Below are 11,452 nucleotides of genomic sequence, written 5' to 3'. Positions count from 1 at the left end.
GAAGGGTTGCAAGACGAGCTTCTTCTCTAACTAACTCATTCACAGCAGTATCAAGAGAGGGAGCAGGACTGCGATTTAGAAGCTGACCTCGAATGGGCTCAAAGTCCTTGTGAAGTGACATCAGGAATTCATAGAGGCGAAATTCATCTCTGATGGAAGCATATTGCTGAGCATCCTTTGAGCATGCCCAAGTTGGATCAGAAAGGTCAATTTGGTCCCAAATGTAGCGAAGCTGATCATAATAGTCATTGATGGATTGCCCTGGTTCTTGCCTGAGTTGATGCAATTCAACCACTAATTGATATTTCATGGATCCATGAGTAGTGGAGTACCTTCTGGCCAACATATCCCATGCAGATTTTGCATCATCAAAGCTGCCCAACAGATTGGAAATAGAGGGAATGGAAGTGTTTCGAATCCATGTGAGGATCATGTGGTTATGACTATCCCATTCAATCATGCGACCAAGAAAAACAGCATCTTCTTCACTTGCTCCCTTGACAGGAATAGTCATTGCACCAGTACAATAATGCCAGAGCATGCGACCCTTAAGAAAACTGCGCATAGCTTGAGACCAAGATAAGTAATTTTTATTCCCCTCCAATACAGTATTGATGGGGCGAGGAACAAAATTATCCTTTTTATCCATTTAGAGACACAATATGCAAAAACAGACAGCAAAAATGAAATCTACGCGAAAAACTGGGTAAGGAGAACCTGGACTGAAAAAGTCAACCCTGGAAAAGTCAACGGTCAACGGTCAACGGTCAACGGCCAGTCAAAGTCAACGGTCAGCCTAAAGTCAACGGTCAAATCCAGATTCAGAAGGTGACGTCAGCGGATGACGTAAGCAGTGACGTCAGCAAGCTGTTAGGGCTGACGTCAGCGAGGCTGTTGAGGCGCGTGGAGGCGCGTGACGGCGCGTGGAGGCGCGTGAAAAGAAGCTGTGGCGCGTGGTGGCGCGTGTGGCGCGTGATCGGCGGAACAACAACTTTGAACGGCGCGTGGGGGCGCGTGCAGTCTCCGATGGCGACGAGGCTTCCACGAGTGTGTAGATCGGCGCTGGACGATCTCAGTGGTACCTTCAAAATCGTAATCGGAGCAATAATTGCAGCGGAGCAGTGGTCTGTGCAGTGTGAAACTCCTTAACGACAGCGGCTGCAGGTCCGGAACCCAAGGACGACGGCTGGATGACGTCGGAAGTTCAACGGCGAGAGGCTGCGGCGGCAGTGTGATGGCGGAAGCGTTGTTAAAAAGAAAGCCACACTAATGAAGACAAGACTGCTAAGAAAAGGTCAGAGCAGTGGCTCTGATACCATGTTAGAAATACTGGAAGATTGTATTGTATTTCATAATAAGAGAATATACATCAGAGCCTTATATAGGAGGCGTAAGTGTGCGGTACAAGTAAAATGTTGTACAAGTAAGGTAATTGGGCCTAAAGCCCATAATATAATATAATATACATTAACAGACGCCATAGCAAAGACTTTCACTCCCCTTTGGAGATCGAAAAACGGCTTCAGAATTAAAAAGGAAAGTGACCATGTGGTTTTATAAACGTTTAATGGTCTTGCAACGGTATGGAAGGGAAATGGACGTAGGAGATATGGAGTTTAGAAAGGTGACATTTTGGGTGCAAGTTCATGATCTTCCAATAAGATTCCGGACAAAAAAGATTGCCGAACAGTTGTGTGAAGCGATTGGTGAGGTGAATAAAGAGATTGCTGAAGTAGAATCAGAGGGAGATAATTTCATGAGGGTTCGGGTTACAATAGATATCACCCAACCTTTGAGTAGAGGAAGAGTGGTCTTACTTGACAGTGGTAAGGAATTGTGGGTGCATTTTAAGTATGAGAGGCTTCCAAGTTTGTGCTTCTGGTGTGGATGCTTGGGGCATGAAGATAGGGACTGCGAACTATGGGTGGAAAGTGAAGGAAGTCTCCTGCCTGAGTCACAGCAGTTCGGCCCCTGGTTGAAGGCAGCACCATTTGTCCCGTCTAGGAAGTATGTGGTGAAAGTGCCTGGAATCTTCAATGCAAAAAAAGCTGATGCAGCGACGGCAAAGTCCAGATTAGCGAAGCAAACATCGGTGGTGGTGGTCCGGTCAAGCAAGCTTGCCCCGAAAATTGTGAGGTCCGAAAATATTTTTACAACACCAGAGAGTATTTTGCTGGAAAAGGAAGGTTTTGATGTTCACAAGGCAGAAAACAAAGAGCTGGATTTACTGGAGCAAATATTCAAGATACAAGGCAGTCAACTATGGGAGGAAAAAAGGAAGATGTGACAATACAACATCCTGGGTCAGCCAAAGAAATGTTGTCAGGACAGCCTTTTGAAGAGGTATTAGGTGATAGATAAAGAAATAGGAAAGTATGATTTTAGAAGTGTAGGGGCTGTAGGTTCTGAAGTTAACATGGGAAAGGAAAATCTTGTGGGCCAGCCGAATATCAAGGAAGCCATGTTGCCGTGTACACCATCAAGGCCAGCCCACTTGTCTTTTTCTCCTAGAGTACCTTTGGCAGAGATTCCAAACTCCTTTGTCAGTCACGGGTCTGTGGAGGGAACATGGAAAAGAATTACTAGAATTGGGTTGGTAGCTGATGCATGTATGTCTGAGGTAGTCATGTATGTCTGAGGTAGTGGGAGGGAAAAGAAGTTTAGGCAGTGACTCAAACCAAACTGAGTTACCCAAAAAAAGAAGGGTTTCACAGGGAGGTGCAACAAAAAATAAGATATTGGCAGAGGTTGGTAACCAGCCCTGCCAGAAGCAATGAGTCTGTTATTAGTGGGCTTGGGAACCCACGTACAGAGAATGAGCTTGTCAGTTTGATACAGGCAAAAGATCCCTCTGTCGTGTTTATAGCCGAAACATGGGCAGATGAAGTAAGGCTAGATCGTACTTTGAGTAAGATTAATTTTGATCAGAAATGGGTGGTTCCAAGGCAAAATAGAGGCGGTGGATTAGTTTTGTTTTGGAAAAATTCGATTAATGTTGATGTGATAGATTCTCACAGGTATTTTATTGACACGGTCATTGATGGGAACACTGCAAATGCTTGGCGATTCACCGGATTTTATGGCGAGCTCGAAACCCATAGGAGGAGTGAGGCATGGAGCAAATTGAGAGGCCTAAATTCTAGAATGAATATTCCTTGGATTTGTGGTGGAGATTTTAATGAAATTGTTCGTAAAGAGGAAAAATGGGGTGGGATTTCTAGAGATCACAATCAAATGCAACTATTCCGAGATGTGATCGATGAATGTCAATTTATGGATATGGGATATGTGGGGCCTAAATTCACATGGGCGAAACACTATGCTGATGGGCATTCTATAAGAATAAGATTGGATCGGTGCTTGGCAACAAATTCTTGGTTCCAAAAATTCCTAGGTACGAGAATTCACCATCTTAGCTGTATGTCTTCGGATCATTCTCCTCTTTTGATCAATTTGTCAGGGTTGCCTGAACCTAGGAAGAAGAGATGTTTTAGATTCGAAGAAATGTGGTTATTGGATCCAACATGTGGTGAAACGGTCGAGGAAGTCTGGAGTAATACAAGGTAGCCGAATCTAAGCATAGCCATTCTGAAAAAAGTGGCTAAATGTGAACAAGAATTAACATGGTGGAATAAGCACAACTTTGGGCACGTGAGAAGGGAGTTAGAGATTAAGAAGAAACAACTTGTATTGGTCGAGAATGAGGCTATGGTGAGTGGGAATAATACTCGAGTTAGAAGGCTGAGAGAGGAGATTAACTCTCTACAAGATCGGGAATCAAGGATGTGGTGTCAAAGATCAAGGGTGCTGTGGTTAAGCAAAGGGGACAACAACACAGCTTTTTTCCATAGCAAGGCTACAAAGAGATTTAGAAAGAATCTAATCAGAGGGATAAGAGATCGAAATGGAGCCTGGTTGACCGACCAAGAGGAAATAGGGCATGTGATGGAAAGTTACTACAAAGACCTTTTCTCCACCTCCAATTCGATCCTTGTAGCTGAATCTCTAGAGAAAATCCCATGTAGGGTGACTAATGAGATGAATGTGGAATTGATGAAGGAATTTACAGAATTGGAAGTCAAGGAAGCCTTGAATCAGATGGCTCCCCTAAAGGCTCTGGGTCCGGATGGTATGCCTCCGTTGTTTTACCACATTTTTGGGCGATGATGCAGCATGATGTTACTTTAGCCATCCTCTCATGGTTGAATTCAGGTACCCTACCCGAACCAATTAACCATACTCTCATTACTCTCATTCCTAAAATTGCTAATCCTGAACATGTGTCTGAGTTTCGCCCCATTAGTCTTTGTAATATCCTTTACAAGATTTATTCTAAGGTCATAGCAAATAGGTTGAAATTTTTTTTACCTCTCTTAATTACTGAACATCAATCTGTCTTTGCCAAGGAAAGACTTATTTCATACAATATTATGGTTGCTTTTGAGACCCTTCACCATATGAAGCAACATAATTCAGGGAAGCATGGGTTTATGGCTATCAAATTAGACATGAGTAAAACTTATGATTGGGTGGAATGGGTGTATCTGGAGAGGCTTTTGGAGAAAATGGGTTTCTGTGATAGATGGGTAGCTCTTATGATGAGTTGTGTGAAATCAGTGTCGTATTCTATCATGGTGAATGGTGAGCCAACTGGGATGATCCATCCAAAGAGAGGAATTAGACAAGGAGACCCACTATCTCCTTTCCTTTTCCTTTTATGTACGGAAGGACTTCATGCTCTCATAAAACACTCGGCAAGGAATGGGGATATTAAGGGTTTTTCCTTGTGCAAACGAGGCCCAAAGCTAACCCACTTATTTTTTGCAGATGATAGCTTGCTTTTCTGTAGGTCAATTCCTGAGGATTGCCATAATGTGCTAAAGATTTTGGGTGAATATGAGGCTTGGTCAGGGCAAAAAATTAACAAAGAAAAGACCGCAATTTTATTTAGCAAATCTACCACGGATGAAGCAAAATCAAGCATAAAGAACCTCTTCCAAGTCCAAGAAGTGAAGTCCTACGAGAAATACTTGGGGCTCCCCTCTTTTGTTGGGAGGGGAAAAAAGGCTAGCTTCAACTACATAAAAGAAAGGGTTTGGAGGAAACTCCAAGGATGGGAGGGTAAATTGTTATCTCAAGCCGGGAGAGAGGTCTTAATCAAAGCTGTGATCCAAGCTATCCCTACTTATGCCATGGGATGCTTTAAATTGCCATTGGGGCTCTGTGAAGATATTGAAGCAATGATTAAGAAGTTTTGGTGGGGGCAAAGAGGAAATAGAAGAAAAATTCACTGGATTCGGTGGAGCGAATTGACTAAATCCAAAATGGTGGGTGGAATGGGTTTTCGCGACTTGGCTCATTTTAATGACGCCCTTTTGGCGAAACAAGCGTGGCGGCTTTTGCACAACAAGGAAACCCTCTTTTACAAAGTTTTCAAGGCCAAGTTCTTCCCCAACACTTCTCTCTTAGAAGCTAAGGAAACAAGTTCGGGATCCTATGCTTGGAAGAGTATTCTTTACGGTCGTGATGTTATCCTTGATGGTGCTTGTTGGAGGGTGGGGAATGGAAAGTCCATAAAAATCTGGCAACACCATTGGCTGCCCTGAAAACATCCAACCAAGATCCTCTCTCCAATGGTGGAAACAATGGAAGAAGCCACAGTGGATTGCTTAATTAATGAGGAAACGAGAACTTGGAATGTTGCTATGATAGATGGAATTTTTGCTCCACAAGAAGCTGAGGAAATAAAGAACATCCCGCTGGCTAGAGAAGTCACTGAAGACTCTCTGTATTGGCCGTGGGAGCATGATGGGAGGTATAGTTGCAAAACGGGCTATCGCTTCTTGAAGGAAGATGAAATCGGTTTTCAAGTGTCTGTGCACCAAGAGCATGAGGAAGGGTTATGGAAGAAGGTTTGGGCCCTTGACTGTCCAAATAAAATAAAAAATCTCATCTGGAGAGCTAGCCGTAACTCTCTCCCTACTAAGTGCAATCTATATAGACGGACGGTTATTACAGAACACTACTGTGATCGATGCAAGGAAGAATTTGAAGACATGTTGCATGCAGTGTGGAGTTGCAAAAAACTGGGCGGGGTTTGGGGAGCAAACAGTGTGTGGAATTTTCGGAATCAACAGAGCTTTGCAAGTTTTAGTGAGCTTTTGGCCTGGGTCTTTGATCATCAAAGGAAACCGAGTCTGTTTGCCTTCATTATCTGGTCCATTTGGCACCAAAGGAACCAGTTTTGGACTCAACAAGCTCATCGTCCCTTACACCAAATTTCCCAGTGGGCACATGACTGTTTCAGTGAGTTTCAAGCGCTGAAAGAGGCACCATTACCCAGTTGACAGTTGAGAAGAGTAAGATGGAAACCTCCAGACGAGGGAACGCTCAAAATCAACTTTGATGGCGCTATCTTCGCCGAGGAAAAATGCTCCGGACTGGGAATTGTGATCCGCAACGGGAAGGGTCTTGTTTTGGCCTCCATGGCAGCTCGGATCCCACAGCAACTCCGGCCTGAGGAGATCGAAGCACTAGCTGCGTCCAAAGCCCTTGAGTTCGTAAGAGATTTGGATGTCACTGATGCAGTCTTGGAGGGTGATTCTCTAATGGTGATGTCAGCCTTGAAGCTTAAGAATTTTGGTCTAGCTCCGTTTGGGTTGTTGTTACAGGATTCTGTAGTCTTTTCTTCAGGTTTCACAAAATTGTCCTACTCTCACACTAAGAGAGAGGCCAATACAGTAGCACATAATTTGGCAAAATTAGCTTCTAATTGTATAAGTTGTGTAATTTGGATGGAAGATGTTCCACCTGATATAATGCCTTCTTACCAAGCTGACTTAGCTGACATTTCCTAATTTAATGATAGTACTGTTTCTCAAAATAAAAAAATAAAAAAAAAAGTCCAAAGTGAGCCCCACACGTTTTTTACTTTTGTGGAATAACTATCTTTCGCCAGACTCAGATATCAAGTGAAGAACCTTTTCCTACCACCTTTCACATTACCTAATACTTACCACTTCTACTCACGAGAATTGTGGTGAAGAAAAATCTCTTTCCTTGATAATCCGCAAAACCAATTCTGCTAAAATGGGGCACGAGTGAAAATTTTCCATTCATAGATTCGGCCCTGTAGATTTATCATTTATCGTATATCAATATGCCAGGTACAAAAGCAAAAAGTCAAAGTTTTATAGGTTTTTTTCTTGTAGATATTGTTAGGGTCATGCGTTTTTTTTTTATGGTACCCTCTGGGCCGCATTCCTTAATAAAGCATAAGACCTCATCTTGCCTAAGCGATGTGGAATTCAACCATGATTTTGTTCTCCCTCACCTCACCCTGCTTAAGAGGTCTTTGGGCTTTTTGGATCCCCCACAAAAGTTATATCAAATTTATAATGATGTATCATAATAAGCTTATACCTCATTTAGGATAGATAAAGCTTTTCAACTTAAGTCAAAATCCACCTTGAGATGAGTAATTTGATATGAAATGACATACAATTAATCTTTGATCTTTTAACCATTTACAACTGTAGGATGTTCTTATCTTCTTGGGTTAAAGTTTATAAGTGTAAGCCTAAGCCCACCTAAAAAGTACATTAAATAGAATGGATATACAGTTAATTAATTATTTTTTTTTTCTATTGATAAAACAAAAAGGTCTGGTACAATGAAGAACCCTAGCCTCAATTAATACCCGTTATGAACTGCAAAAAAAAAACTTGCATCCCTGCTTTAGCAAGTCAGAAGTGTCTTTCACAATCACTTCTAATCTTCAAGGAAGCCTTCTCTTCGTTGTGTAGATATCCTCCAATATATGACTTGCAATAGGTGTGAAAATCCTTTTCACTTAGCTGTCAAAATAAAATTTTTGATTGCCAAACATCTTAACAGTCTTTTTTCTTGATGTATTGCAGCTGAAGCAACCAGTAAACAGTTCTTCATGTGATTTGGCTACAAAAGCTGTCATCACCCCCTACCCTGCTTTCTCCAACTTGGAAGAAGCTTGCCAAAACCCTTTAGCAGTGATCACCAACTGCCAACTATCAGGAGATGTGCACAACAGGCCTCTCTGGTCCTTGATCCCGAGGTTGCAAAGTCTGAGTTGTTTTGAAAGCACTTGAGTACCTGCAAAACAAAGACTTAGATAGTATTTGGACAGATTAGATAGAGCTTTCTATCTTTTTTTTACAATTTATAAGTAGAGAGTGCTTATGTAAATCACTCTTTAGAAAGTGCATTAGAAATTAAAGTCAACAACGTTTTGCCTTCTGGGGTTATACCAGTTAGCAAGCTTCCCCAACTCCTCAATATTCACATATGTTTTGAGTATACATGGCCTCTCCTCAACTACTCCTTGATGGCTCTCTGAACTTTTTGAGAACATGCTGGGTTGGGGCTTATAAAGTTGCAGACTGTTTTTTTTTCTCTGATAAGATTTTCAAACTCCAAGATGGATATTGCTTCATCTCCAAATATCTTGATCTACCATTTGACTTTCAATACTATAAATCAATCCCAAATCACAAATCTGAGATCCTATCTTTGCATGCAATTGCATCCGGATGCTTAGGAAAAAGCCATTTTAAAATGAAAGCTACTCAAAATTATCCTGTTCAATGTTAAATGATAAATATGACTTATGTTATACAACCTATGTTACCCAATAACATTTTATTTACTTCATGAAGAAAGTGTGAACATCATTTCATCAAAGGAAAAAATATATGTTAGAAAAGAAAAGTGTGTGTGCACACACGTCCATGCAACAGGGTACTCTTTAATGACAACCAGAGGAAACAAAACAAGAAAATCCTCTATCCTAGCAACATTACTAATGAGAAAGCATGTCACCTTGATATAAGTTTCCCAAAGATCAACATTGGCTGTCAGTTTTTGGCAATTTTCATCACCAGCAAAGCCATTCTGAACTGGGAGATCCTTTATTTCCTTGTAATCTTTCATCAAGCTTAAATTTTGATCTTTTAGTGCATCTTTGCCACATAGAACGCCAAATCTTCTACTGCATGATGCAATCATCCAGGTTGAAGCTTGAGGATAGCATGAAGGACCAATTTTATTCCTTCTGTGCAATTGCCTAACTCAAGGTTAATATCATCCATGAGAAACACTACTAGTGAAGAATTGGTCATCCTCTTCACCTACAACTTCAAAATAACTCTTGTTACATGCAAAAATTTATTCTCAAGGGTACCAAAGAAAAATTTGAATAATTATTTTGTTTCATATCAATCTCAAACATTACTGGAAATGGGGAGATTTCATTGTTTTTATATGACACTTTCAGGAAAACTAAATGCAATAATTGCATTATTGGGAAATTAAAACTTATGACAACAATACTTTAGTCAAAATTTTTACATGAACCTATGCTCGACTTTTTACATGGCCTTCATGTATAATTATGCAAATGCTCATAAATTATCTGGGAGGTCATAAATTGAATGTACAAATCCTTTCTAACTACAGGTAGTATAGAGAGAGAGAGAGCATCAATCCCAGCCGATAGTCCTCAATGTCTAGAGTGTAACTTTAGTAATATTTCCTTTCATCAGTGTTGTCATTTCCGCGTATCAAAAACAAATATTTGAAATTTAGGAGAGTTCTATTATGGTATATTTATTCATAAGAACTTAATTTGAAACTTATGAGAGTTATTTGAAATTTTGCACCTTCAGAAGAATCCAAAAATCTCACCAAATGCTACGGCCTGTTATAGGTTTGTGAAAAGAAAATCTAACCGACTCCATTATATGCAACCAATATCTTGACCCACATGGTTATACCCTCCATCAGAAGCTGGATTTCCATAAATCAAGTAGAAATAAGCATAATTATAAATTCTACAACATCAGATTTTGGATAGCAATGAAAAAAATTGAGATAATGCAAATGATATTCTAGTTAAAGGAACAACACAATGAAAATAAGCCAATATAAGTAGACAATAACTTTCTTAAATTATGCAAAGATCTCAATGTTGAGACAAGAAACATTGTAATCATCAAATTGGGTCTTCATTGTTAAAATCTGCATTGCATGAAGAAATTCTGCAAATTCGTTAAAACCCCTTCAACATATATAACAACAATTTGTGACAACTTGGAACATATTAGTTTCTATGAGACCAAGCATCAGGATGCACCTGGATTTGTTTGTATGTAAGCAACATAATAGGACAACAAATTATCTAATGATACAAGAATGGATAAATGGCAATTCACCTAGGTATAAACCCACATAATCTCAGCAGTTACCATTTCTCCTGTTTCTTCCCAAGATAACCCACTATATTGAAGAACCTTAATGTCATTATATTGCCTTCTCAAATGTTTGTATCTATGCCTCAGAGCAGCTTTGTCATGATGAGACCAATGTCCCATTAAACAGTTTTGACCATTTCATTCCAAGCCTCGGCAACAGGTCCATGACCTACTTTATTCCCTCTAAGAACCTGGTTTCATAACAAATCAATGAGGTTATGATGCATTGTTGATGACTACTTGATGTCGAGCTCATTCTCAGACATTCACTATCGAGAATGATAAATCTATTGGGTCCCAATAAAATCTTCATGGAGATTACTATTTATTCGTCAAAACATTTCATAGTGCTCTTTACTTGAATACACTTGCGTGGACAAGGCTATCGTTGTAACACGTAATTGGTAATTAATTTTTATTCATTAAAAATAGATGATACTTCTTGAAAACACCTCACCACTAGCTAAAACATAACCAATATAATTTAAATCAGTCATAATGCATTTAGTTCTTATTTTGTTAAAAAAGCAACAAATTAAAAAAAAAATTACAATCACTTCCAGAAACAAGCAAAAAAGAAAAAAGACCATCAAGACCAGTCATATCAATCAAGTATTTGCAAAGTCAAATACCTTGTACTCATTTCTCTACAACACTTTTCTTTTACCTTTTTTTGTGTTACTGGGCTGGGGGATTAAAAAGTGGTAATTTCTCTCATATAATAAAGACAGTTTTGCAGAACATGTCTTATCATTAGGTACTAGTTAGGTCATAATTTTCTTAGCTTACAATAAACTATAAACATATTACTGATTCTTGTGCAAAGCAGACCATGAATGACTGCCCTTTAGTATATAGATTTTGGAGAAGCTAAAAGGCCATTTTCTTCAAATTATAATAAATTCAAGTGGGAAAAGAGCCATCTATGTTTGGATTGATTCAAAATAAAAGAAGGGTGGGGGGTTGCTTACGACTCTTTCTTGTTTTAAGTATACTTTCAAGTTTCAAGAATAATAATTATAATAAAAATAATAAAGAAATAATTAGATCCTTCGCATAACCAAATTTATCACTATGCACAGCAGGGTCAAAATAAGCATAATACTGATAGCAACGTTTCAATGCCAATGACAAATGCTACATTTCTGCAAAATATGGCAGGATAT

At 39.6% G+C, this 11,452-nt stretch overlaps 1 protein-coding gene across 22 annotated transcripts in view; it reads right to left on the bottom strand.

Moving 5' to 3' along the window:
* Positions 1-7,451: 7,451 nt before the first annotated feature.
* The window catches only part of LOC126731345 (disease resistance protein RPV1-like), a 33,908-nt gene continuing 29,907 nt past the window's right edge, over positions 7,452-11,452 (bottom strand). For 12 of the 22 annotated variants that reach the window (XM_050435040.1, XM_050435036.1, XM_050435057.1 and 9 more), the window contains 2 exons: positions 8,857-9,822; positions 7,452-8,130 (listed from right to left, as the gene is read on the bottom strand). The gene's annotated coding sequence lies outside the window, so the exon portion shown is untranslated. Of the gene's footprint in view, positions 8,145-8,396; positions 8,615-8,856; positions 9,823-10,247; positions 10,478-11,452 lie in introns of those variants that run through there. The other 10 variants (XM_050435051.1, XM_050435042.1, XM_050435048.1 and 7 more) reach the window with 9 other exon arrangements.

Source organism: Quercus robur, chromosome 1, assembly GCF_932294415.1.
Source record: "Quercus robur chromosome 1, dhQueRobu3.1, whole genome shotgun sequence".
NCBI classification, from domain to species: Eukaryota; Viridiplantae; Streptophyta; class Magnoliopsida; order Fagales; family Fagaceae; genus Quercus; species Quercus robur.
This window is presented reverse-complemented; position numbering and strand designations above follow the sequence as displayed.